Source organism: Narcine bancroftii, chromosome 4 (assembly GCF_036971445.1).
Source record: "Narcine bancroftii isolate sNarBan1 chromosome 4, sNarBan1.hap1, whole genome shotgun sequence".
NCBI classification, from domain to species: Eukaryota; Metazoa; Chordata; class Chondrichthyes; order Torpediniformes; family Narcinidae; genus Narcine; species Narcine bancroftii.
In genome coordinates, this window is record NC_091472.1 from 93,369,762 (window position 1) to 93,397,080 (window position 27,319).

At 38.0% G+C, this 27,319-nt stretch overlaps 1 protein-coding gene and 1 long non-coding RNA gene across 2 annotated transcripts in view; one reads left to right on the forward strand and one right to left on the reverse strand.

Annotated features, from left to right (window-relative positions):
• Positions 1 to 27,319, forward strand: part of prkn (parkin RBR E3 ubiquitin protein ligase) — a 1,164,186-nt gene that overhangs the window by 65,344 nt on the left and 1,071,523 nt on the right. The gene's annotated exons all lie outside the window — the stretch shown is intronic.
• Positions 176 to 6,693, reverse strand: LOC138760849 (uncharacterized). The gene is made up of 3 exons (XR_011355909.1): positions 6,614 to 6,693; positions 2,760 to 3,024; positions 176 to 479 (listed from the first exon to the last, which is right to left on the reverse strand). It is a non-coding gene; the product is annotated as an uncharacterized lncRNA (long non-coding RNA).

Genomic DNA, 27,319 nt, shown 5'->3' on the forward strand with positions numbered 1-27,319 from the left:
GAGTGAGGAGTTGCGATGATGTGTGTGTGAGTAAGTCAGTGGGTAAGCAAGGTGAGTTGACTGAGATGGGTGCTGAGAGGTGGAAAGGAGACCATTAAAAACAGATGGAAGAGCGAAATAAAGGAAGGCAGTCTCCCATTTTATGGATATTAAAACTTATGCACATTTGCTTTATTTTTGGATATAATATTTAAATTACACTCCTACAAGAGCATTCATGCCCTGCCACCAGTGTATCCTTGTGACCTTACAACCTCTTGGCATCTCTGATGGTCTTGTGTGGCTTGGACCTGGATTTCTTGTATAGGGCTTGGCCACTGGACTTGAACTTCTCATTCCTGGGGTTCATTTGTGAATGGACTTCACCATTCAGCCATAGTTTCTTGTTGGGAAACACACAGATTGTTCTCCTTGACACACAGTCTTTCACACACAAGCTGATGATGTCAATGACAGTGGTGGCTTGAGTTTTGGAATACCTATCAAAGAAGTCACATACAATATCATATGTTTCCTTAGTCCAGTGAGGCACAGCTTTTCCACATCAATTTATTAAATGGCAGAATTTTACATTCCACAAGCAAGTAATCATTTAGTCTCACCACTCCCTGGGAAATTAATTTCAGCTGTCAGTTAAGTTCATTACTGAGGTCATGTTGGTGTGAGGTCTCATTATTTTACCGAGAAATATTGAGCAAGTCAGGGAACACTCTGACTGCTCAGCCAAAATACAGCTCTCACCTGCTCAGGCAAAATACAGTACTTTTGGGCATGAGGTCCAAAAGATAGACACTGAGAAGTTTCCAGACTTTGCCTTGGCATATTTGAAGCGATTGATATCAAAAGAGAAATACTGCACACTTGGGGGTAATCAAGAAGATAAAGCATCAGTAGAAGAAATGATTAAGAAGCCTATTGGAAGAAATGGTCAGAATCAGAATTTATTGTCATGAACAAGTCAAAAATTCATTGTTTTGTGACAGCATCATAGTGTAAACATTTATATGCTATAAACCACCTTACAAAAATAAATAAAAATAGTACATAAAAAGTCAAAGTAAGGCCATGTCTTTGGGTTCATTGATCATTCAGGAATCTGATGGCAGAGGGAAGATGTCCTTGTGCTGCTGGGTGCTCGTCTTCAGGCTTCTGTACCTTTTCCTCAATGGTAGCAGAGTAAAGAGGGCATGGTCTGGGTGGTGGGGGTCCTTGAGGATTGGGGCTGGTTTCTGAAGACACCACCTCTTGTAGATGTCCTTACTGGAGTGAAGATTGGTGCCCATGATATCGCATGCTGAGTTTAACAACCCTCTGGAGTTTTTTCTTGTCCTGAGCATTGACACTTCCATACCAGACAGTGATGCTACCACCCAGAATGTTCTCCACGGTACACCTGCAGAAGTGTTTGAGAGTCGTCTGTGACATACTGAATCTCCTCAAACATCTCACAAAGTATAGCCACTGGCACACCTTCTTAGTATTGCATCAACATGGAGGCTCCAGGACAGATTTTCAGAGATGTTGACACCCAGGAATGATAAGAAGGTGAATTATTTACAGGCCTGTGCAATATCAATTAACACCTCAATAAAGTCCAGCTGTCAACAACTGCATGACCACAAATGTACTTCTCCATACATAATTTCTCAGAAACTAGCTGACAACTCTCTATTTGAATCTCTGTTACTTCTCAGCATCCACATGCCCTCTATGTTATTCATCTTGCACAATTCAAACAAGCTTAAATGTATCTTACACTTTTTGCAGCAAGCACATCACTTTGCAGTCTAACAAATGTGAATCATGAGTAGCTTATCGCTTGGACAGGTTAACCTGGGGTGGGATGTTGCAGACTGTTCTGTTAGAGAGTTCGCAGGGTCAATCAGCAATGGGAATGATATGCTTCAGATCAAAAGAGTGGGGGATTTGTCAGGCCTGTCTGAAAGTCAATGAAATGTCCAGCAACATGGGAGAATCCAGCTCCAACCTTGCACAAGACTGAGAATGGAACGTAGAAGTAACCAATTCCATCAAGGAAATGGTGATCAGTTCCTCAGCAGTACTCAGGGACGTAAACAACAGGTTTCATTTCTATTTCAATACAGCTTGCAGTTCCTCTGTCCATGAATGCTGAATTGGAAGCTGTAACTTCAATCTGCAAGATTACTAACTGCCATGCAACCTCACTCTGCTGCTATCACAACTATGTATTCAAGTATTCAGAAGAGTTTTGAAGTTGCTCAGAGACGATGTAGTTGCTCTGGAGAAAATCCCAAGGAGATTCATCAGGATATCGCCTGGATTGGAGACCTTTAGTTATGGGGGAAGATTGGATAGCCTGGTATTGTTGAAGCAAAGGAGGTTTCAGTGACCTAATCAAGGTATATGAAATTATAACACACATGAATATGGTTTATAAAACGTTTTTCTCATGATGGAGGTGTCAAAAAAGAGAAAGCATAGGTTTAAGCTGAGAAGGAGGAAGTTTAAAGAAGATTTAAGGAGAAAGTTTTCTTTTGCTTAAAGAGTGGTTGATATCTGGAACTCACTGCCAGAGAAAATGGTGGAATCATGACTTTTAAGAGATACTTAGATGGGCACTTGAATAGATGGATGAGAAAGTCAGCATGAACATGATGGTCCAAAAAGCTCACTTCTGAACTGTGCTGTTCTATAATATTGGAAGGTTAGTGAATCTCTTATTCTGTAATATCTTAACAGTCCAACAGAATACCCCTCCTATCGATTATGAAACTTACTGAAGTCCCACTCCAGGGAGAGGAGGTGACACTTTTGAATATGATTCCGCTTTCCTCACAGGATAACACTATGAGAGGCCGCCTCCTATTGACTCTCCACCAGTACCCTTGTTACTGCCAACAAATTCATTGTCCCAGGCTGGTGAGATGATGCAGATCAAATCTATGTCATCCAAGGCCCTAGGTCAACTTTCATGGATATCTGCAACCTATTCCACTGTAAGAGAGCAGCTTTCCATTCATGTTCCATAATTTAGTGTGTAAGCTGGAAAGAAACAAATGCATGTGTTGAATAGGCATGAAGGCAATACACAAGTGATAACAAGTGACTCTATGATTTTGCCATAAGTTAGAGATGCAGTACGTTAACAAGCCCTTATGACCCACTGTCCCGTGCCACCCATTTACAACCATGTGATCAATTAACCTACTAACCTATACGCCTTTGGAACATGGAAGGAAACCAGAGCACCCAGAGGAAATCCACGCAGTCGTAGGGAGAATATGCAAACTGTTACAGACAGCGTCAGATCTAAAACTGGGTCACTGGTGCACTAACTGTTACAGTACCAGGCCATCCTAATGTTGGATGTATAAAATTGTTTGGCTTGTTGATTTGGTTCTTTCTTTCATATTCTGAGCTCTAGCAACTCCAGCAGTGCTTGTTGAAAACAACTTATACAATTTTATACTATGCATTTCAACCTGAAATGTCTGTTTCTCTCTGTACAGCCTGCTGTCAGACTACTGAGAATGTCCAGCATTTTCTGTTTTTATTTCTGAGCTTCACCATCTGCATTTTTCTGTTCTTTAGTAGAGGCACTCAGATCAATTTCCATAACAATCTTCTTAAGGATTTGTTCTGAATAATGGTGCACTGTGGCAGTCATTTCAATTTGACCAGTTTGTGAAACAAAATAGTACCAAATATTATCTCACATAATCCAGCTTTGAACAGAAAACCAGAGAGCTTATGTATATATAATGAAACAGGCATAGGAAACAAATTAAGCAAGACCAATTTGAATTCTTATGATAAGGCATTGTCTCAGATTTTTTTCTGAGCTATAAATTGATACTGCATTTCATGCTGCATCAAAGTTGTACAAAAGACTTTGCCTGAGACTTGTTTAACCAGATCTGGAAAGGTTGAAACATCTTCCACACATTCTATCTGCCACTATCTACTCAAAATAAAGGAGATGAATTCCACTCATCGCGAGTGGAGAGTCTTTATCAACCTGGAAGTGCAATCATGTGCTACAAACTGTGATACGTTATATAAATCAGCTGTTGTTGTCTGAAAATGTCTAAGAGCCTCAGAATCTTGGGCCCTCTGTGATCTTCACCTCCTAGGCAGAATAATTGGAATAAGTTAATGTTCAGTTTCTACCTTTACTAAATGGCAAATCTCAATAATGACATTTTGTGAAAATCTTCACTAAACACAATCTGCTGGAGGAACTCAGTGGGCCAAGCATTCATTGGCTTGGCTTCGCGGACGAAGATTTATGGAGGGGGTAATGTCCACGTCAGCTGAAGGCTCGTTTGTGGCTGACAAGTCCGATGCGGGACAGGCAGACACGGTTGCAGCGGTTGCAGGAGAAAATTTGTTGGTTGGGGTTGGGTGTTGGGTTTTTCCTCCTTTGCCTTTTGTCAGTGAGGTGGGCTCTGCGGTCTTCTTCAAAGGAGGTTGCTGCCCGCCAAACTGTGAGGCGCCAAGATGCACGGTTTGAGGCGATATCAGCCCACTGGCGGTGGTCAATGTGGCAGGCACCAAGAGATTTCTTTAGGCAGTCCTTGTACCTTTTCTTTGGTGCACCTCTGTCACGGTGGCCAGTGGAGAGCTCGCCATATAACAGGATCTTGGGAAGGCGATTGTCCTCCATTCTGGAGACGTGACCCACCCAGCGCAGCTGGATCTTCAGCAGCGTGGACTCGATGCTGTCGACCTCTGCCATCTCGAGTACTTCGACGTTAGGGATGAAAGCGCTCCAATGAATGTTGAGGATGGAGCGGAGACAACGCTGGTGGAAGCGTTCCAGGAGCCGTAGGTGATGCCGGTAGAGGACCCATGATTCGGAGCCGAACAGGAGTGTGGGTATGACAACAGCTCTGTATACGCTTATCTTTGTGAGGCCAAGCATATCAATGAGAGAAAAACAAATGGTTGACATTTTGGGCTGGAATTTTGATGAAGGGGTCTCAGCCTGAAATGTTGGCCGTTCTTTTTCTCCCACCAATGCTGCTCAACCCATGGAGTTCATCCAGAAGATTGTGTTTAGCTCTGGATTCATCAAGAATTTGAACAGTGCTTTTGGAAGATACTTTAGAGACTGTCCGGATCTCTTTTCCCTCTGTTAAGGAGTCCAGAGGACCCCAAAACCCAGCAGCAATAGATATGCACCACGACAAAGGGTTACTTAAACAAAAGTTGCTTTTAATTATCTTTGTACATGAAAACAGAATCAAATTTTAACTTATTACTATCAACTTACTTTACCAACTGAACCCCCCTCTAATTCTAAGCGCATATGTGTGTAATGTGTATATAAGCATAGAAAAGTTCTTTGGTTCACAGTCCAATCTTACTAGTTGCAGGGAATTCTTGTACTGTGCACAGAAGTTAGCCTTAATAAAGTTTACCAGGCTTTGATGCTTAACAGGCAAATGGCTACCACTAAGGAGGGTTCTTGTTAGTTTTCAGAGAAAGATTCCTTTTGTTCCAGGACATCCACACGTGATTCCTTTTTAATCAGTCTTGCTGACGAAACTTGCCCCCTTCAAGGTTCTCCAGATGATCCTCTTTCTTTCAGGTCACTACAGAGTTCCTTTCAGACAGCCAGTCTTCTCCTTTGATCAGGCAGTCTTCCAAAGTTTGCCAGCTTGTTCCTCTGGAATCGAAGCCTCTGTCTTTTCTCCCTCTCTGAGAGCAAAGCTGTTCTGTTTTTGCCTGCAAAGATCACATGCTCTTTCAGACAAGCTGCTGCTGTATGTTGCTACTTTGTTGCCTTTTGCAAACTAGCACTCTGCAAAAGTCCTGCAAAAATTCTGTTTTTTAAATATTTGTGTGCAACTTGCTCTAACAATCATCCCAAATCATTTCTAAATACTCTGTCATACTTCCACCTTCATCTGCTTCCTCTGATAAGGAGGTTTTGAATTTTGTTTACATTCTCCTGTTGCTGATCATGCATCACAACTAAGACATTGATATAAAAATATAGAACCTTCTATAATGACAGTCAAGCTCTGAAATTCTTCATCAATCTCTTATATTTCAATTCTCTAGAAATCAGCAAGTGATTGAGGATCTTGCTGTTTAGACACAATTTTCTCTCCAAGGTGCACATTGTAGCAGAGCAGAGAGAGAGAAAACACTTCATGAAGACTAATAGTACCACTAAGGAACCAGGATTCAATGTCACAAGTAACACAAAATGCACAAAAATGTTGCATAGCTCATTTGCAATTCCATTTCCACACAATTGGGGATCCATGGCATACAGACATCCAAGGGTCTTTCTTTGATTTATCTGTTGGTCGAGTATTCTGCTGGTAACTCATCTCCTGACTCTTTTAAGCTTTTTGGCTATCAACCAGATGCAAATCAATGTTGTGATGGAATACTTGTCTCAATGAGTGAAGTTTGTCATCATTCATTACAAAACAGCCCATTTGATTGACACATTTTTCCACCATTGGCATTTCATGTTGCACAGTGCATCATTGACGTATTCTCACCAATAATTCACAGACTTCTTTGACATCAACTGCCAAACTACCCACCACCTAAAACACCCAAAGACATTCATGAAAAGCACCCTCTGAAGAGACTCTCTGGACATTCTTACCTTTATTTCACTGAGGGAGGATTTTCACATGTTGGTCTGCTGTAGTTCAAGTCGATAGCTTATTAATACCTTTTCAAAGGAAATTAGAAATTGACAACACAAATTGGCTTTATCAGCAATTATATAATCTGTGAATTAATAATAAGTGATGTAAAAGTGATTGTGACGAATATGTTGTGTTTTATATTGTATGTAGACATGATTTTGGGAGATAAAATTTGGCAGGTATTTTTAGTATAGGTCACATACAAAAACAAAAACAGTTCTCATTTAAAATACTGGAGCTCTGCTCAAGCTAGACAGGACGGCTCGGAAGACCTTTGCAAAAGATTTGGGGAGTGTCCAAGGGACTTCACTAATAGATTGTGGCTTTGAAAAGCAACAGATGAAAGAACTCAAGGATTAGATCTGGAGCTGCAGTTGTCTGGAGTACAGATTGCTGTTCTAAAAGGGTCATGTGTTTTTTGCAAGCAGAGAGAGAAAAATAACCAGGCTGTTTCTATGAGAGAGAGATTGAGAATTCAGTTTTGCAGTTTTGCTGTTCAGCAGCAGCTGGGACTGCAACAGGACAAGCTGGCAAGCTTGTGGAAAACCCCATATTTGCAGATGGATTGTGAGTTCTTAGTTCAGTCTGGTCAAAGCCCTTATGCTCCATACAAGAGGAGAAGACTGGCTGCCTAATGTTTCTCTTGAAATAAGGGAAACCAAAAGGAACTCTGTGGTGACCTGAAAGAAAGAGATTATCATCTGGAAAACCCTGATGGGGCAAGTTTCTTTGGCAAGACACTGACGTGGCTGTTTAGAAGGAATCAGTTTTGTGGGTGTCCAGCAAACAACAAATCTCTCTCTGAAAACTGACAAGAACCTTCCTGAGCATTAACCATTTACCTTTCAAGCACCAAAGCCTGGTGAACTTCATAAATATTAAATTCTGCACACAGTATAAGAATTGCCTGCAACCAGTGAACTTGGAGGAATGAGAAGTGAGATTGGACTGCGAATTAAAGAACTTTTCTAAACTTACACACACATTACATACTTGTGTGCTTAGAATTAGAAGGGGGTTAAGTTAGGTTAGTTAAGTTAATAGTAATAAGTTAGAGTTTTCATGTTTAAAGATAATTAAAAACAACTTTTGTTTAAGTAATCATTTGTGTTGGTGATTATCTATTGCTGCTGGGTTTTGGGATCCTCTGGACTCGTAACATGATACAACGATAAGTCATTTCAGTCATTTACATGTATGGTAAGAAGGACGAACATTTGAGTTATTAAAAAATTGGAGGGAATGTGAATTTCATTTCTGAGGCCGAGATCAAAATTATTTTACAAGAGTAACTTAAGAAAGTAGAATATTAAAGAACAATGCTGCAAATAAATTAGCAAGAAATCTGTGCTGCTGTTTTAGTGAACTATTTCCATGCTGGCATCATCATTTAACATGAACCTTAATCTTTAGGTTTTGGGGAGTAAAAAGATGTAAACTTTGAAGCCTCAAATATGCAATTGAAATTACAATGGTGTGATGGAAAAAATACATTTTTAGTTATAAGCTCTACAAGTTATATTATTATGACATAATCTGTGATCAATTTAATGTAAAGGAAGGCAGAATAATTAAACATATTTGACATACAATTCCATATTTCATATTGAGGTGTGATAGTATTATCTGCCCCAAATAGACATGGCCAAGATCCTTTTTGCCTAAATCCTCTGTTTAACTCCTGAGAATGGAAGTAATTGCTTAGAACAATAGATTTTGGGGACATCTTTTTTTAATCTTGGAGACTTGAGCTAGATTCTCAACCAGAAAAAATACTTTCATCATTTCCTTTTCTCTCTAGAACAGCCATTCTTAATGGAGGCCCAACAGCCCCTTTGGGGATCAAAACACATTTAAGTAAAAACTTTGTTTTCTTTTCACCTCATATAACATAAACATTTTTTATGGGTTTTTTTTTAACGTCGTCAGTTGGAGAGAAGGATGGAAGAAACTAAAACCTGACTTTCATGGGGAAAAGGGGAGCATAGCCAGAAAAAAAGTTGAGAATGACTGCTCCAGAAGCAAAGAGTAATGATAGAAGAGCATTTGGAAGGGCACCTACCAAATTTCTCAGTTGCAGATGTTCATTGACACTTCATTTTGATTATAATATATATGTATAGTTGTAATTGCAGCATTCAAACAAAAATTGCACAATGAGGAGACATTGAAAGCTTACCAAAATAGCAAAGAACCAGGACAATATTACTTTTAAATGGAAATGTAGAGACGTGTACATGAATAAAAGTATAATAATTGCAATTCCAATTTAATCTGTCCTGACATCCCAAAGCTATTATGAATGTTTGCCCTTAGGAATGAAAATTGCTTCCAGACTAGCTGTTGGATGAACACAGGCATCTTTTCCAGAATATGTCCACTTACAAGGAGACCCAAAACTGTCTGAAGCTTGAACCATTTAATCATGGGAAAGGTGAACCAAGAAAGATTGACTTGGCTGAGGGAAAGTAACATCTTGGTAATAAGGGGGGAAAAAAATAGAAAGATGAAGAAAAGGAGGGAGAAATGGGGTGGATTGGTGGTAATAGGGAAGGGATCTGGTTTTCCTGAAATGAGCACAACTATTTCAGGTAATTATTTGCTACTCCTTGTCCTAAAACAACTTTTTGTTCCTGTACCTTCTATTAATATTCCATTTAGCTTTACATTATCATCTCCTTCCTTCTATCCTATCAGCATTAAACATATTAGCATCTTAAAACTTATTTAAATTTAGACATACAGCACAGTAACAGGCACTCTCAGCCCAAGAACCTGTGTAGCCCCAATACACCAATTAACCTGCAAACTCTGTATGATTTTGGAGGATGGGAGGAAACCAGAGAATCCAGACAAAGCCGACGCAGGCAAGAGGAGAATGTACAATCTCCCTACAGACAGCATTGAATTCGAACCCTGTAATAGCATTGTACAAGGATCAGAAGCTCATGTTTGTAGAAATTGCCACCTCTGCAATGTTCAACACAGGTTTCCACCTCAGCCATGGCTGCACACATGTTGGAGCCTCAGTTGTGTGCTTTCACCTAGGCCCCATCTAACTGCATGCAAATGGTCATGCCTTCGCTGCTAATTCCAGTTCCGGCAGCTCTCAGGGCCAAGTTCCCGACACCTCTGCCACTAACCTCGGTCCCGGGTGGCCACATACTGAAGCCACCAACACCTCCATCAATGGACATATTGACCCCAGTCCCAATTACCACTCTAGTGTCCACATAATCTCCCATGCCAGTTCCCACACCAACCTCAGCCTCTGCAAGGCTGACACCTTGTATTCCTCTGCTGCTGCATCCCACTGCCTCATCCCCCCACCACCACTCCTTACCCTTCTCCAACCTATCACCTCTCCCTACTCAAATCCCATCCTTTGAGGTCCAACTTTCTTCACATTCCCCAACCCTCACACACTTATCTCCCTCTTATCTCTCCTCTGAGCCCTCTACCCTCCACCTCCCCCCTCTGACATCCCTTACCTGTGATCTTCCCTCTCTGACATCCCCAACCCTCCATCTCTTGCCCCTCTGATTTCCCCAACCCTCCACTTACCCCCCACTACTCATTCCCCATGATGTCCTCCACCCCTCTAAACCCATTCTGACCTCTGTCTGGTCTTTACTATTCCCTTTGACCTTCCCCTCTCAGATACAGGACACTATGTCTTCAGTAGAGACCTCTTCACCCACACTTTATCAAGTTCCCCCACTCCACAATGTTAAAATTTTCTTCCGTTGTCTCCATCTCTGTGCCCACTTCTTCCATCATGGTTCTTTATCCCCAACCCACTGAAGACCCATTCTCCCACCTTAAGCCTTCTTCCACTTCTTGAACACTTTGTCCTGGCCATCTACCCATTCTGGATCTTTATGTTACCACTGCCGCCGAGACATCAACCATCTTAACTTCACCACTCCCTTCACATTCTAATCTCACCACTCTCAGAATGTTCTGCCATCCATTCTCTCCACACCAATCCTAACCTCACTGTGAAACCTGCATACAAAGGTGGAGCTGTTCAAAATTTAAAGTAACAAGTTCAGATTTATTGTCAAAGTACATACATCTTCTTTCTTTGGCTTGGCTTCGCGGACGAAGATTTATGGAGGGGTAAAGTCCATGTCAGCTGCAGGCTCGTTTGTGGCTGACAAGTCCGATGCGGGACAGGCAGACACGGTTGCAGTGGTTGCAAGGGAAAATTGGTTGGTTGGGGTTGGGTGTTGGGTTTTTCCTCCTTTGTCTTTTGTCAGTGAGGTGGGCTCTGCAGTCTTCTTCAAAGGAGGTTGCTGCCTGCCGAACTGTGAGGCGCCAAGATGCACAGTTTGAGGCGATATCAGCCCACTGGCGGTGGTCAATGTGGCAGGCACCAAGAGATTTCTTTAAGCAGTCCTTGTACCTCTTCTTTGGTGCACCTCTGTCTCGGTGGCCAGTGGAGAGCTCGCCATATAACACGATCTTGGGAAGGCGATGGTCCTCCATTCTGGAGATGTGACCTACCCAGCGCAGTTGGATCTTCAGCAGCGTGGATTCGATGCTGTCGGCCTCTGCCATCTCGAGTACTTCGATGTTGGTGATGAAGTCGCTCCAATGAATGTTGAGGATGGAGCGGAGACAACACTGGTGGAAGCGTTCTAGGAGCCGTAGGTGATGCCGGTAGAGGACCCATGATTCGGAGTCGAACAGGAGTGTGGGTATGACAACGGCTCTGTATACGCTAATCTTTGTGAGGTTTTTCAGTTGGTTGTTTTTCCAGACTCTTTTGTGTAAAGGCGCTATTTGCCTTGGCGAGTCTGTTATCACATATAACCCTAAGATCCTTTTACCTGCGGGCCAGGTAGAATTTCTACACATTGGTTGGAAAAAATGGCCCTTAAGAAAAGATGTGTGGGGGGCGTGGCAAGATGGCGTAGGGAGCGGACGTGCCTTCCCGGTCTCCCCCAGGCAGTTATATAAATACCTGTTTTAAGAATATTTCTTTTCTGTTAAAAGTTTTTGTTTTGTTTATCAATTGTTTTTAGTTTAAAATGGCAACAAAGATTAAGGAAAATAGAGTTCAAATACAGAACAAAACTACACTCTCCAACTTTGGAAGAAACTCGGCCTACTTGCCCAGACAGAACCACGGAGTTAAGGCTGGAATTTTCTTAAGAACGGAGCTCATTAATTGGACTGTCGGATAAGCTGGCCTTGGACACCCCTCTGAAAGATGGTGATGAATATTGATTTGAAAAGTTTTATGAAGATAAATTGCAGTAATTGGCATTGGTTGCCCGTGAGTTTTAAAAATCCAGATAACGTTAAAGTTTATTAGTGATTTTTTTTGGATGGAATATCGGAAGGATGAATTTAGTATCTATAAATACAGAACAAAATTACATTCTTTGACTTTGGAAGAAATTTGACCTATTTGCCCAGACAGAGCCGGAGTTGGTGCTGGAAGTTTCTCAAGAACAGAACTTATTAAAGTTGATTTCGGACTCCTTTTTGAAAGATGGCGACGAATGTTGATTTGAAATATTTGAAATATTTTCTGAAGATAAACATATATATGGAACTCCTTGACCTGCAATAAGGTTTATCAGTGATTTTTTTTTGGATGGAATATTGGAAGAGTGAATTTATTATCTGTGAGTATGCATACATTGCAAACAGATTTTAATAGTTTTGAAAAGGTTTTTTTTTAAACTAAACAACAAGATCAGTTTAATATTGAGAAAATTGGAAAAAACGGAAACTTTATTATTAAATTTGGAAATTCAGTAGAAAGAAACTATGAACAAGATTGATGATTTATAAAATTAAAGTCGAAGGAGCAATGTCCAAGAAGAGTTAAAAATTTTGAATAAGTTTTTCTTGAAAATAAACAATAATTTTAACTTAACATTGAGAAGATTGACAAAGTGGAAAATTTGGTATTAAATTGGGAAACACAGAAGAAAGAACTTATGAATAACATTGATGCTTTAGAAGATCAAGACTGAAGGAATTATGTTCAATAAAATTTTAAAAGATTTGAAAAAAAACTTTTTTTGAAAGTAAGCTACAAATTCAACTTGAGACTGAGAAGAATGGAAGATTCGGTGTTGAACTGGGATGTTCAGAGGTGTTTTAATTCAGTGGATGAAATTTAGGAAGACTTGAAAAAAAATTTAAAAAAAAAACTTTTATTGATTGTAAACAATGTTTAACTCAGTGTTGGGAGGGTGGAAAGGGTGCAAAATTTAATGTCAAGTTTGGATTTTCAAAAAAAAGAGTTTATGAGTAAGATTGGTTAAATTGATGGACCGGGGTTTTATGGATATAAGAAATGATGATTTTTCGGTTTATACGTGTATTTTGTCTGCCTGGGGGGTGGGGGGGGGAGGGAGTGGTACTTCTGCTCCCGAAAGTCATATGCCACTTGTGGTTTATACCACACCCATTTGGGTTTTTGGGAATTAACCACCACAAGGTGGTTTCCTAAGGGGTTAGGGGAGGTGGGGGGGGGTGAAAATTTGAAAATTATTTAGTATCTATTATGTAATATTATACTAAGTCAATTTGAAATGAATGCATGGAGATACTATAAATAAATTTAAAAAAAAAAGAAAAGATGTGTATACAAAAGGGAGAAATGTAAACAAAAAAATAAATGTAAACAAACAGACTGTGCAATAAATAAATATTCAGTAATAAATAATGGGCATAGTAAGAGTCCTTAAATGAGACTTTAATTGAGTTATTGTTTAGGAGTCTGATGGTGGGAGGGTAGCAAATGATCTTGAACCTGGTGGCGAGGAGTCACGTGATGGAGTAGTGGCCAGTCGGGTAAAACCAGCCCTTGCCAGAAAAAAAGAAAGAAATTAGGAAAAGACAAAGCTCAACAAACATAAAATATAAGAAATAGAAGATAAAGTTACAGAGAAGAGAAAGAAGATGGCACCCAAGAAGGAGAAAGTAAAAACAAACAAAAAATAAGAAAAGTCATCGGAGAAGAAAGAAGAAAACCTTACCTGCACGAAGGAAGAGGGAGCTGTGGTGGCGAGAAGTGCCCAATCCCCGAGGTTGGTGCCTGCCCTGCGGAGTCGTAACCACCCAACCAGTGGACTTAAAAAAGTGGCTCTTGGTGCAAAAAAAAGTGCACAACTGCGCATGCGCAATCAAAGGAAAAAGAGGACACAGATGGGAGGGGGGCTCAGCAGAGGAGTGGGCAGCCACAGCGTGACCAGCTGAGGGACACCCGACACCAGGGTGCTCAGCTGGAGGATAAGGAAGGCAGCAGGGGAGGGAGAAAGAAAACAGACGAGGGAGAAAGCAGAGGGGTGACTGACAAGAAGATCAATGGCAGGAGGCCTGATAGACAGGCAGGAGGGGAGGACCAACAGCAAGAGGCCCAGCAAGAGGAGGCCCGACAAAGAGATATAAGCAACTCATCAGGAAAAACAGAAGAGTCACAGACACAAAGAAGAAAAGAAGATGACAGAAACACAGGTACAGAAACAGAAGAAGAGGAAGAGGAAGACCAAGATCTTCACAGAGAAACTGAAGGTAAATCTGATGGACAGAATATAGATAAAGCCTTTTTTGAAGAACAAATGAGATCATTAAAAGAATGGTTATCATTAGAATTTAGTGCAATTAAAAGAAAAATGAAAAGACCAGAAGATAAAATGCAAAGTTTAGAATTGGTCATGACAGAAATAGGGAAAATATTAGAGAATGTGAAAGAGCGGGAAATGGTTGTAGAAATTGAAGTGAATGACTTAAGAGAAAAATTGGAAGAAAGTGACAAAAAAATTAAAGAGACACAAGAGTTATTATCTCAGAAAATTGATAGTTGGAAAATTATAGTAGGCGTAACAACATAAAAATAGAGGGCCTGAAGGAGGGTGAAGAAGGCACAGACATGAAGGAATTTATAAAAGGATGGATCCCGAAGGTCCTGGGAATGACAGAAACGCAGGAAGAAATGGAAATAGAAAGGGCACACAGAGCACTTGCTCCGAAACCACAGACACATCAAAAACCAAGATCCATCTTAGTAAAATTTTTGAGAAACACGAGAGAAAATATACTGGAACGGGCAAGGAATAAAGTTAGAGAAGATCATAAACCATTGGAATACAAGGGGCAAAAAATATTTTTTTTACCCAGACGTAAGTTTTGAACTCTTAAAGAAGAGGAAGGAGTTTAATACAGCAAAAGCAATTTTATGGAAAAAAGGCTATAAATTCATGTTAAGACATCCAGCCGTGCTTAAAATATTTATACCTGAGGAGCAAAACAGACTGTTCTCGGATCCGGAGGAAGCACAAGAATTCACAGAACGTTTGCAGGACACAAGAAGAGATGAAGAGATGTAACAAGAATGAAGAACGGCGATAAAGTATATATAAAGACGTAAAAACAATGTATATGTAAAGAACTAAAGAGGGAAAAGAGAAGGGAAGGAAGGAAGGAAGTGAAAAAAAAAACCAGAGCTTTGTTATATGGTTAAAAAAAAGTGTTTTCTGGGGGTGCTGGGGGGAGAGGGAATAACCGTCACTGCAAAATCAGTTGATGCTTGTGAGCAAGATTGCAATCCAAATGGAAAGGGGAGTTGTGGTTGCCTGGCAAGGGATAAGGGGCAACTCATAGAGGGGGGAGCATTTGGGGTTAAGGTATTATTGGGTGTGGGGCGTGTTGGGATATTTTATGTTTTAAATGTGTTGTACATTGAGTTTAAAAATAAGGGTAAACTAAGAAATGAAAATGGGAAAAAGGGGGATGGAGGTGGCGAGGAGGTGGAAAAGAGGTGTAAGCAAGATATAAGATGGCCACGTTGAACTATATGACTATAAACGTTAATGGAATACATAACCAAATTAAAAGGAAGAGGCTACTAAATTTATTGAAGAAAATAAAGATATAGCATTTGTGCAAGAAATGTATCTAAATGAAGTGGAACATAACAAATTAAAGAGAGACTGGGTAGGACACGTAGCGGCAGCATCATATAATTCAAAAGGTACAGGTGTAGCCATATTAGTTAATAAAAATGTACCAATCAAAATAGAGGAGGAAATAATAGATCCAGCAGGGAGGTATGTAATGATAAAGTGTCAGATATACTCATAATTTTGGAATTTGCTCTCTATATATGCACCTAACAACGAGGAAGATCAAAAGTTTACGCAGGATATTTTTTTGAAGATTGCAGTCATACAAGGAAATATATTGATAGGTGGGGATTTTAACCTTAATTTGGATCCAATGTTGGATAAAACTTGACAAAAGACAAGCAAAAAGAATAAAGTAGCCAAATTTATGGTTAAATCAATGAAGGAAATGAAACTGGAGGAGGCAACACCCAAGAGAGAATGAATATTCATATAATTCAAATAGACATAAAACATGCTCAAGGATTGATATGTTTTTGTTGTCAGTCCATATGCAAGGGAGAGTTAGGAAAACTGAGTATAAAGCTAGACTACTATCAGATCATTCACCCCTATTATTAGCAATAGAACTGGAGGATATCCCACCAAGAACATATAGATGGAGGTTAAACTCCATGCTACTTAAAAGACAGGAATTTAGAGAGTTTATTGAACACCAAATTAAAACATATTTTGAAATAAACACAGAAACAGTGAAAGACAAATTTATATTATGGGACGCAATGAAACCCTTCATTAGAGGACAGATAATAAGTTATGTAACTAAGATGAAAAAGGATTACATTCGGGAAATAGAGCAGTTGGAAAGGGAGATAGTAAGTACAGAAAAGGAACTAGTAAAAAAGGATGATATAATGAAAAAGAGAGAATTGGCGGACAAAAAAATAAAATATGAAACATTACATATGTATAAGGTAGAGAAGAACATAATGAAAACAAAGCAAAAGTATTACAAACTAGGAGAAAAAACACATAAAATATTAGCCTGGAAACTTAAAACAGAAGAAGCTAAAAGAACTGTATTGGCATCAAGAAAAAAGGACAAACAAATTACATATAACCCAACAGAGATTAATGAAAACTTTAAGGAATTTTAAGAACAATTATACCAAACTGAGAACGAGGGGAAAGATGATAAAATAGAGGAGTTTTTAGCTAAAATTGAACTGCTGAAATTGCAAGAAGAGGAACAAAACAAACTAATAAAACCATTTGAAATAGAGGAAGTACAGGATATATTAAAAATGCTGCCGAACAATAAAACACCAGGAGAGGATGGATTTCCAACAGAATTTTATAAAACATTTAAAGAGTTATTAATTCCTCCTCTCCTGGAAGTAATGAACCAGGTAGAAGAAACACAAAACTTGCCAGATTCATGTAAGACAGCAATAATTACAGTAATACCAAAGACAGAGAAGGATTCATTAACACTAGCATCATATAGACCAATATCTCTACTTAATTCAGATTATAAGATAATAGTGAAATTATTAGCAAACAGATTGGCCGATTGTTTACCAAAAATAATAAAACAAGATCAAACTGGATTTATTAAGAAAAGACGAAAAGCAAATAATGTCTGTAAACTTATTAATCTAATCCACACTGTTCAAGGAAATAAGAAACCAACAGTGGCTGTTGCTCTAGACACAGAAAAAGCCTTTGACAGAGTACAGTGGAACTACTTATTTAAAGTATTACAGAAGTTCAATCTACCAGAAAAATATATTAATTGGATTAAAGCACTGTATAATGGACCGTTGGCAAAGGTAGCAGTAAAGTATCGAGTCACTTTAAATTAAGTAGGTCAACAAGACAGGGATGTCCACTATCTCCCTCATTGTTTGCCTTAGCAATAGAACCTTTGGCAGAACTTATAAGAATAGAAAATAAAATAAAAGGGATAAAAATAAAGGAGAAGGAGTATAAAATCAGCTTATTTGGAGATGACATCATAGTATACCTAAGAGAACCAGAGGTATCAGTAAAAGAATTACATAAGAAATTAAAGGAATATGGAGACATATCGGGGTACAAGATCATCGCAAAGAAAAGTGAAGTGATGCCAATGAGTAATGCGGATTATACAGAATTTATAAAAGAATCACCATTTAAATGGCAAGCACAAGCAATCCAATACCTAGGTATCAGGTTAGATAATAACTTAAGCCACTTGTACAAACTAAATTATCAGCCACTAATAAAGAAATTGCAGGAAGACTTAGAACATTGGAAAGAATTATCGCTAACGTTGATAGGGAGGGTAAACTGCATTAAAATGAACGTGTTCTCAAGGATATAATACTTATTTCAAATGTTACCAATTGCCTTAACATAAATTCTTTTAATTAACTAAAGAGAATAATAAGGAATTCTTGTGGAAAGGGACGAAACCGAGGGTAGCGTTAGATAAATTAACAGAGAGATATAACCAAGGTGCTTTGCAGTTACCAAACTTTAGAAATTATTATCGAGCCGCACAATTAAGGTATTTATCAGATTTTTACCAGACAAGGGAAAAACCAGACTGGACTGAGATAGAACTAGATAAAATAGGGGAGAAGGTACCGGAACATATACTTTATAAGTGGGATGTAAAGTTGGTGCAATATAAAAGCTCACCAGTATTGCATCATTTACTTAATACATGGAAGAAGATCCACTTAGAAAGGAAAAAAATGAATTACTGAATACCAAAATTTTTTTTCAAACTTTATTTATTTGAAAAATTATTGGTAATCATACAAAATACAGACAATGACAACATATATATTAAGAATTAAAAAAAGAAAAGAAAAAAGAAAAAAATTAAATTTTTCAAAATTAAATTCCCACCCCCCCCCCCCCACCCCTTCAGGCAACTATCTTAAGGAGAGCCAAAAAATATATATAAAGAAAAACTAAAAATAAAATAAATCAAAGTACATCTAAATGCATATAATCCAAATATGGTAACCACTTATTAACAAAAAAAGAGTAATTATCATGCAAAACTTATGTAATTTTTTTCCATAACAATACAAGCTTTCATTTCATTATGCCATCGCATTATATTAATCACTGTATTATCTTTCCATGTACTTGCTATGCATTTTCGAGCTACAGACAACGCTAAATATACAAATGCAATTTTAAATTTATCCAACCTCAATCCCTTTAAAGGAATCACATAACCCAATAATAAAATGGATGGATCTAATGGTAACTTAAACTTATACAATTTTTCCAAAATTCCAACACATTTACCATATCTGAAACAGGAATCTGAATTACTAAAGCCACATTTTTTTCAGTTTCTCAGGAGTTAAATATAACTGATGGAAAAAATTGTAATTAACCATTCCATATCGTACATTCGTCAATCTAGTAACACTATCATAACACATATCCGTCCAATATTCTTCAGGAAAAACAAAAGTTAAGTCATTTTCCCATTTAAGCTTAGATTTCTCCCATTCTGGCTTATCCATATTATCTTGTAGTACCTTATACATAATAGAAATATAGCCCTTTTTTGGAATAGAAGAAATCAAAGACTCAAGTTCCAACAATACAGGTAAAATCATCTCTCTACCATACATTTTTTTTCACCAATGATTGAAGTTGATAGTAAACAAACAAAGAATTTTCCGCGATATCAAAACGTTCTTTGAATTGATTAAAAGAAAGAAATTGTCTTTCTACAAAGCAATCCTGTAATGTTTTTATAACCTTAAAATCCCAATTCTTTAAATGATTATTAAATAATGAAAAAGGAATAAGCTGATTATTATATAATGGTGTTAAAATAGATAATTTACTTTTTGATCCTATAATCTTATTCTTTTTTATCCATAACAACAATAAATGTTTTAATATTGGCATATTATACTCCCATAATAAATTTATATTCCACCAAAATATAAATTGATGTATTGCAGTTTCAAAAAGATATGCCATCTCAACTTTAGCCCAACTTGGAGGCCGATCCAAATCCATCAAACCACTAATAAATTTAAGTTGGGCTGCTTCATAATATTTCTGAAAGTGAGGTCATTGTAATCCATCTAATGCATACTTCCAGGTAAGTTTATTTAATGCTACACTTGGTAGTTTACCTTTGCATAAAAATTCCCTAGTGATTTTATTTAAGTCTTGAAAAAAGTTCTTTGTAAGAAAACATGGTATTGATTGAAACAAATATTGAATACATGGGAAAATATTCACTTTAATACAATTAACCCGGCCAATTAGAGTTAACGGAAGGTCCTTCCACTTAAATAAATCTGCTTTAATCTTTTTCAATAATGGAACATAATTTAATTTATATAAAGACTGATATTCAGTATTCACAATTATTCCTAAATATTTAATTTTATCCGACCATTTCAAATTAGTAACATTTTTATAAACTGAATAATCTCCTTCACCAACCAGCAAAATTTCACTTTTATCCCAATTAACTTTATATCCAGATAATGATCCGTACTGTAATAAACATACCTGTAACTGTGGCAAGGATTGTTCTGGGTTTGTTAAATTTATCAAAACCTTGTCTGCAAATAAATTAATCTTATACTACTCATCTAGAACTCTCATCCCTTGTATCTGTTCATTTTGGCTTATTAATTGAGCTAACAGTTCAATGGCCAATGCAAACAGGGCTGGTGACAGCCTTGTTGGGTAGAACGTGTCAATTTAAACGATTATGAAACTTCCCCAACTAAAATATTTTCATTAGCTTGACTTAATAACAAAAAAACATCTGAAATAAAACACTCATCATCTACATTAGGTGCATAGATATTAAGTAAAGTCCAAAGTTCATTAAAGATTTTACAGTCCACTTTTAAAACTCTCTCAGCATTCCCCTCAACTGTATGCAACTCAAAAGATAAAATCTTATGAACTAAAATTGCTACACCTTTTGCCTTAGAATTAAATGAATAAAAAAAATACATGACAAACCCAATCTCTTTTCAATTTCAAATGCTCTTTTTCGGTCAAATGTGTTTCTTGTAAAAAAGCAATATCAATTTTCATTTTCTTGATATGTATGTCAGCTAAAATTTGCTTTCACTTGATTGGATTATTTAATCCATGAACATTAAAAGTTGCAAATTTCAAACTAGACATTTTAACAAACTAACAATATAATCACTTAATACAAAAAAATCGCTCTCCTACTAATAAATGAAATCCACTCTCCCTCCCCTAATATTATAGAAAAAGTTTATATAAAAAGGAATACAATTAATTCCCCCCCCAAAAAAAAGAAAAAAAAACACCCAAAGGTAGTAACTCCGTAAAAAGTTGGGTGTGGTAAACCCCACCAGTGGCAGATGACTATCAAAGATATCAGTGCCATACACCTCCCCCCAGCCAGAAATACAATATATATAATAATGTAATTCAATGTCATAGAAATATTCAGCCCAGTGACCCCTGTCTCAATGACTGGTTCGAATCTTCAACATCAATGAGACTGTGTGTCAAAACATTCTTTCTATCTTTCCCATTTTTCCCATTCTTTCCATTCTGTCCATTTCTATTGGCCCTTCTTTTCGGTGACGACAGCGAGACTTCCCTGACCACGTAGATTCGGTAATGAGTTAGCAAAAACCAATGCATCATGATTATTCTCAAAAAATTGAGATTGATAATTGCCATAAAAAACCTTCAACACAGCAGGGTATCGAAAATCAAATTTATATCCTTTCCGCCAAAACACATCTTTGGCCGAATTGAACTCACGTCGACGTCTAATAATTTCTTGACTCAAATCTGCATAGAAAAAAACTCTATTATTTTGACTCATCATTGGAGCTTGACTTTGTCTTGCCTTCTGTACCGCCAACTGTAGAATAATTTCTCTATCCTGATAATTCAGGCATCAAATTAAAACTGCTCATGATGGCTGTCTCGGAAACGGTTTCTTCCTTACGTTCTATGTGCCCTCTCCAATATTAAACCACCCGGAAAGAACTCTTTACGCATCATCTCGGGGATTCAGTCCTTAAAATTTTTTTAATGGATATGCTCCTTCAATATCTTCTGGAAGGCCCACAATTTTTACATTATTTCTCTGACTTTGATTTTCCAATGAATCAATCTTTTTCAATAAATCTCTCTTCTGAATTCCCCAATCCACGAATGAATCTTCCACTTTCTCTATTTCATCCTTATTACGTACAATTTGCTCTTTACATTCAGGGAATGCTGTCTCAAGTTTTTAAAAATTTTCCTGAACTACATCCACTGAAGTAAGGAATTTATTAATATTTCTCTTAAGTGTGGATATATCTTCAGACATATTAAACATTGTAGTTTACATTTGGGTCATTTGGTGAGATATTATCCATATGGCAGGCAATCCCTTCCAAAACAGTAAAAATAGAGTCAGTCCAGATTCCAGTACAACATCTTGGGACCCACCTTCTATAAACTCCTCCTCCAGTTGTTCCTGTGAACTGGCCGTTAAAGTTAAGTCTTCTTCTTGTTCCACTGTTGTCAGGCCTTTTCTCATGAAGCTGCGGGTCTGCACACCCGACGACGGCACCCCGATTACATCGGGGCACCACCGCTCGGGCACCCCTCCCCCCGCAGCCCACAAATGCTCCAGTAAGTCACAGACCCTGGAGGCACCACGCATGCCCAGGAGGGCCATGGGCCGTGCAGGGGCGATCTCCAACGCCCTCCTGTGCATCCTGTCTCCCCTGAGGGTAGCGCAGACTCAAAGGCTCTTCATTCAGTCGGGTCACCCGCGCGCCCAACATCACGAATGTGCGGGTCAGTGTCAGCCGATTTCATCAACAAGCTGGCGCCATCTTGCGGAGACAAGACTGGTGTCGGTGTAATACTCAACCTAGCTAAAGTTCTCTGTGGCAACTCTGTGGTTCCAGCTGGACAGGTTGGCCTCAGTTCTTCAGCACATTTAAAGAGTAGTTTTTTTCTGTAGTTGAGTCTTAAGTTTTTTAATATTAGCTGCCATTATAGAAAAATAATGTAGTTAGAAGTAGAAATAAAGCGTTTATATACTTAGATTAAAGTTTAAAAACAGGAATTTAAAAAAAACTAGCTGGGGAGGAGTAGGACCGCATGTCTGTCCTCTACACCATCTTGCCACGCCCCCCCCCCCCCACCAAAATGATTATTTATGCAAAATCCACTAATCCCTTTTACAATAGATAACCTTTCCTTTAGAGAATGGGAGAGGAAAGGAATCAAAAGAATAGAAAATTGTTTTATTTGAAATAATTTTTTGGCATTTGAACAGTTGAAGTACAAATATGGAATAACTCATGGTACAATGTTTGCATATCATCAACTGAAATCTTATTTAAAGTATAAATTGGGAAACAGATTAAGATTACCTGAAGGAAGCAGCTTTGAATATGTGATTACAGAAACAATGATAATTAAAAGATTCATGTACATTAAGCTGCAAGATAAGGAAAATTATGAAATAAACTATAAACCTAAACAAAAGTGGGAAAAGGATTTAAACATAAAGATAAAAAATGAAGCAAGGGAAAAGTTATATTCTGGTACTATGAAGAATACAATAAACACAAGGTTACGCATGATACAGTATAATTGGTTACACAGGGTATATATCACTCCTCAAAAATTAAAAGAATGGATTCAACATTATCAGATAGATATTTTTGCTGTAAGAAGGAAATGGGAACAACAATATATGCAATTTGGGCATACACGAAAGTGAATACGTTTTGGGAAGAACTAAATCAGATATTAAATAAAATCACAAAAAATAACATGCCAAAAAATCCAGATATCTTTCTTTTAAGTAACATATGAAGTAAAGAATTAGGCCACAAATTGGAAAAAGCGCAAAAAAGATTCATTATGATAGCCTTAGCTGTCACAAAAAAATGTAGAATGTCAACTTGGAAAATGGAAGAGAGCATGAGAATACAGCAATGGTACATGGAAATGAATAAATGTATTCCATTGGAAAAAATAACATATCATTTACAAAATAAAGTTACATTGTTTGAACAAATTTGGGAACCATACATGGAACATAGCAGAGAGCTTGCCATGGACCTCCATCCCCTAAAATGATAAGGAGACAAATCGACTTGATTCAGTGTGTAACAAATAGATTATGTGTTTTTCTTATTTATTTCCTTTGTGTGAAGATATTGTTTTATGGTTTTATTGTATTGTATATGTTGAATATTTATGGATTTTGGAGGGAGATGGGAAGAGGGGAGAGAGGGAAAGGGGGAATAAAGGGAGAAAATGCCACTGTGTATATTTAATGAGAAACATTTGTACATATTTTGGTGGATATGGTGTGAAAAATAAAAAATTATAATAAAACAAAAGTACCCGGTGGCATGGGTCTTGTGGTACCTATTACAGTACCATTTCCCTGATGGCAGCACTGAGAACAGAGCATATTTGGGTAGTGTGTATCCTTGATGATTGCTTAAGCTCTCTGACAACAGCATTCCATGTAGATTTTCTGATGGTGAGGAAAGTTTTCTCTGTGATGTCTAGAGGGGTGTGTCCTACCTTTTACAAGGTTTTCTGCTCAGAGCTATTGGTGCCGCCATACCAGGCATGATGCAGCCACTCAGTACTCTTTCCACTATACTTCTGTGGAAGTTTGCTAAGATTTTTGATGCTATACCAAACCTCTGCTAACTCCTAAGAAAGTAGAGGTGCTGACATGCTTTCTTCACTGGAACATTAGAGTGTTGCGTCCAGGAAATGTCCTCCAAGATAGAAACTTGCTGAAATTTAAATTTTCTCACCCTCTTCATCTCTGGTCCCTGAATGATCACTGGATTGTATACCTCTGGTTTTCTCCTCCGAATGTCCACAATCAGCTCCTTGGTTTTAGTGACATTGAGTGAGAAGTTGCTGTTAGTACTTAATTTGGCCAAGTTTTCAATTTCTCTCCTGTATGCTGACTCATTGCCTCTTTTATTATTATTTTATTTATAGATGCCATACAATCAATTACATTGCATACATTTCATTCATAATTAATCATATATGACTTTTACAAGTTAGAAAGAACAAATAGAAAAAAAGAAAAAGGAAAAAAGGAACCCCCTCCAAACCACTCAATCCCCCCCAAAACACTGAGAAAAATAAAAATAAAAGAATTCCCCCCCCCCCCCCTTATTGGCACTTAAGTATTTAGCACCTTCTCCCTTTACATATGGGATGTGGCTCATTGCCACTACAAGCCCATGAACAGCGGACAATGGACTCTAACTCCCTTTGCTTTGCAGTTGTTACATCAAAACAAAATTCATTACCTCATTTTGAATAGTTGCTTCTTATTAACTCAGCCTATTAAAAGGCAGAGTTCCCACAATATCTAATGCCTGTTATAATCTATAAAAAATTATTTTATCATCTGATAGTACAATTTCCATTGTTCCTGGGTAATGTAACATAAACTAGTATCCCTTGCCCTTTTATCCTTACTTCATAATTCTTGCTAAATAATTTTCAAATTCTCCATAAATTGACGAAACCATGAAGAAAACTTCCTTTTGTCACTGAAATCAATTGTCTCGCTCATATTCAATGATTTCATCTTACTTAAGGAATCCATTTTCTATCTTGTCCAGCCAAAAGGCTGATCAAACCTCCTGCTGTTCCAGCAGTTCAACTCTCTAATAGGTCCTGGTCATCACTCCAGATCTGAAATTCTCTGAATCAAAGGCTTCTCCTCATATTTAAGAACAATAACTTCATCTGCTCCAGCAACAATAATTATTTTCTTCAAAGGCATATTAAGGGTAAATGGAGTATTCTTATATTCCTCCTTCATATTTAGTCTCTGTTAAAATTTGGAGTCTGAAGTTAAGGAAGAAATTGTTGAGAGGAAGATAGTTTTGGAAAAAAATTGATAAGATGGAAAATTTTAGTTAGGAGGAACAATATTAAGATTGTTGGTTGGCAGGAAGGAGAAGAAAAAAATGACATGATTCAGTTCCTCCAAGGATGGATACCGAAAGTTCTGGGGAGTAAATAAATTTGAAGGCCCAATTGAAATTGAAAAAGCCCATAGAGCCCTCAGACCCCAGCCGCAATCAGATGAGAAACCCTGTTCTATAGTAATTAAGTGTTCAAAATATTGAGATAAGAAAAAGATCTTAGCAGCGGAAAAAGTAAAAATAAAGAAGAGTCCACTTGAATATTATGGTTCAAATGTTTTCTGTTATCTGGATATTACTACGCAGTTGTTGGCCAAGAGGAGACAGTTTAATGAAGTTAAGAGAAGGCTTTGCGAAAAGCGATATACCGTAAATATTTGTGTATAATGCATTTTGTGTATAATGTGACCCCCCCCCCATTTTGAGGAGAAAAATTTTACCCCTGTGTCTAATATGACCCCCCTCCCCTCACCTGCTTGATTCACATTACCATCTCTCCCCCTCACCCAATTCGCGCTGCCGTCTCTCCCCCTCACCCGCCTGATTCACGCTGCCGTCTCTCCCGCCCTCACGCACCCGAGTAGGGCTGCCGTCTCTCCCCCCCCCCTAGCTTGCCTGAGTCATGCTGGCATCTCTCTCCCCCCTTGCCCACCCGAGTCGCGCTGCCTTTTTATCCACCTGAGTCGCACTGCCGTCTTTCCCCCCCACCACTCCCCCACCCCCCTTCGGCCCAACCTAGTTGCGCTGCCAACAATGTAGGCGGCTGCTGATAATCTTATTTATCGTTAACCTGGTGGCAGAAAAAATTGTTAAAATAATAACCTCGTGTATAATGCGACCCCCCCCCCCTACTTTGAGCTCAAATTTCAGTACAAAATTTTTCGCATTATACACGAATATTCACACTAAGCTTATGTTACGTTATCCAGCGATGATTATACTACTGGATGGCAAAAATATTTGTTTTATGGATTGCAAACAAGCATCAGATTTTGTGGAAACTTTGCCTTTTAATAGGCTGAGTAAATGAGAGGAAATTATTCAGAATGAAGCAGTGGACTAATAAATTAAAAGCTTTGTATTGATGTAACACCTGGGAGGTGAATGTGCCAATGATTATCTAGACTCATTGTCTCTTTTTTTTTAACTTTATTTAAAATTTTATAACATGAATAACATATAGGATTACATTAAAAAAAATTAAGAATAAAATAATAAAATTACAATACAATATCAATAATCTAAATAAACTATACCCTCCCCAATAATTATTACACATTAATAACCCAACTCAAATTAGTCCAACCCCCCCTTTCCCCCCCAAAATAAAGAGTGAAGAATTAATAAAGTTAATAATATATGTGAGAAAAAAAAACAAGAACATAACCGATTAAAATACTAACAAAAAGAAAAGTAATTAATACTAAGATATCGGACTTAAAAAACATATTTAAATCAAACTTAAATCAGACTCATTGTCTCTTGATAGAACCCACCACCATGGTATTGTCTGCAAATTAGTAGATGGTGTTGTTGTCATAGTGAGCCACACAGTCATTTGTGTAAAGCGAGTAGAGCAGAGGTCTATGTACCCAGCACAGTGGTGCTCGGGGCTGATAAAGATTGTGGAGGAGATTGTTCTTACCATTCCTCTGGAGGTGAGGAAATCCAAGATCCAATTATACAATGGGGTATTGAGGCCCAGATCTTGGAGTTTGGTGATCAGTTTTGAGAGGATGATGGTGTTAAATTCCAAACTGTCGTTGATAAAAAGCATCCTGACGTATGTGCCTTTGCTGCCCAGGTTTCCAGGATGCTGTGT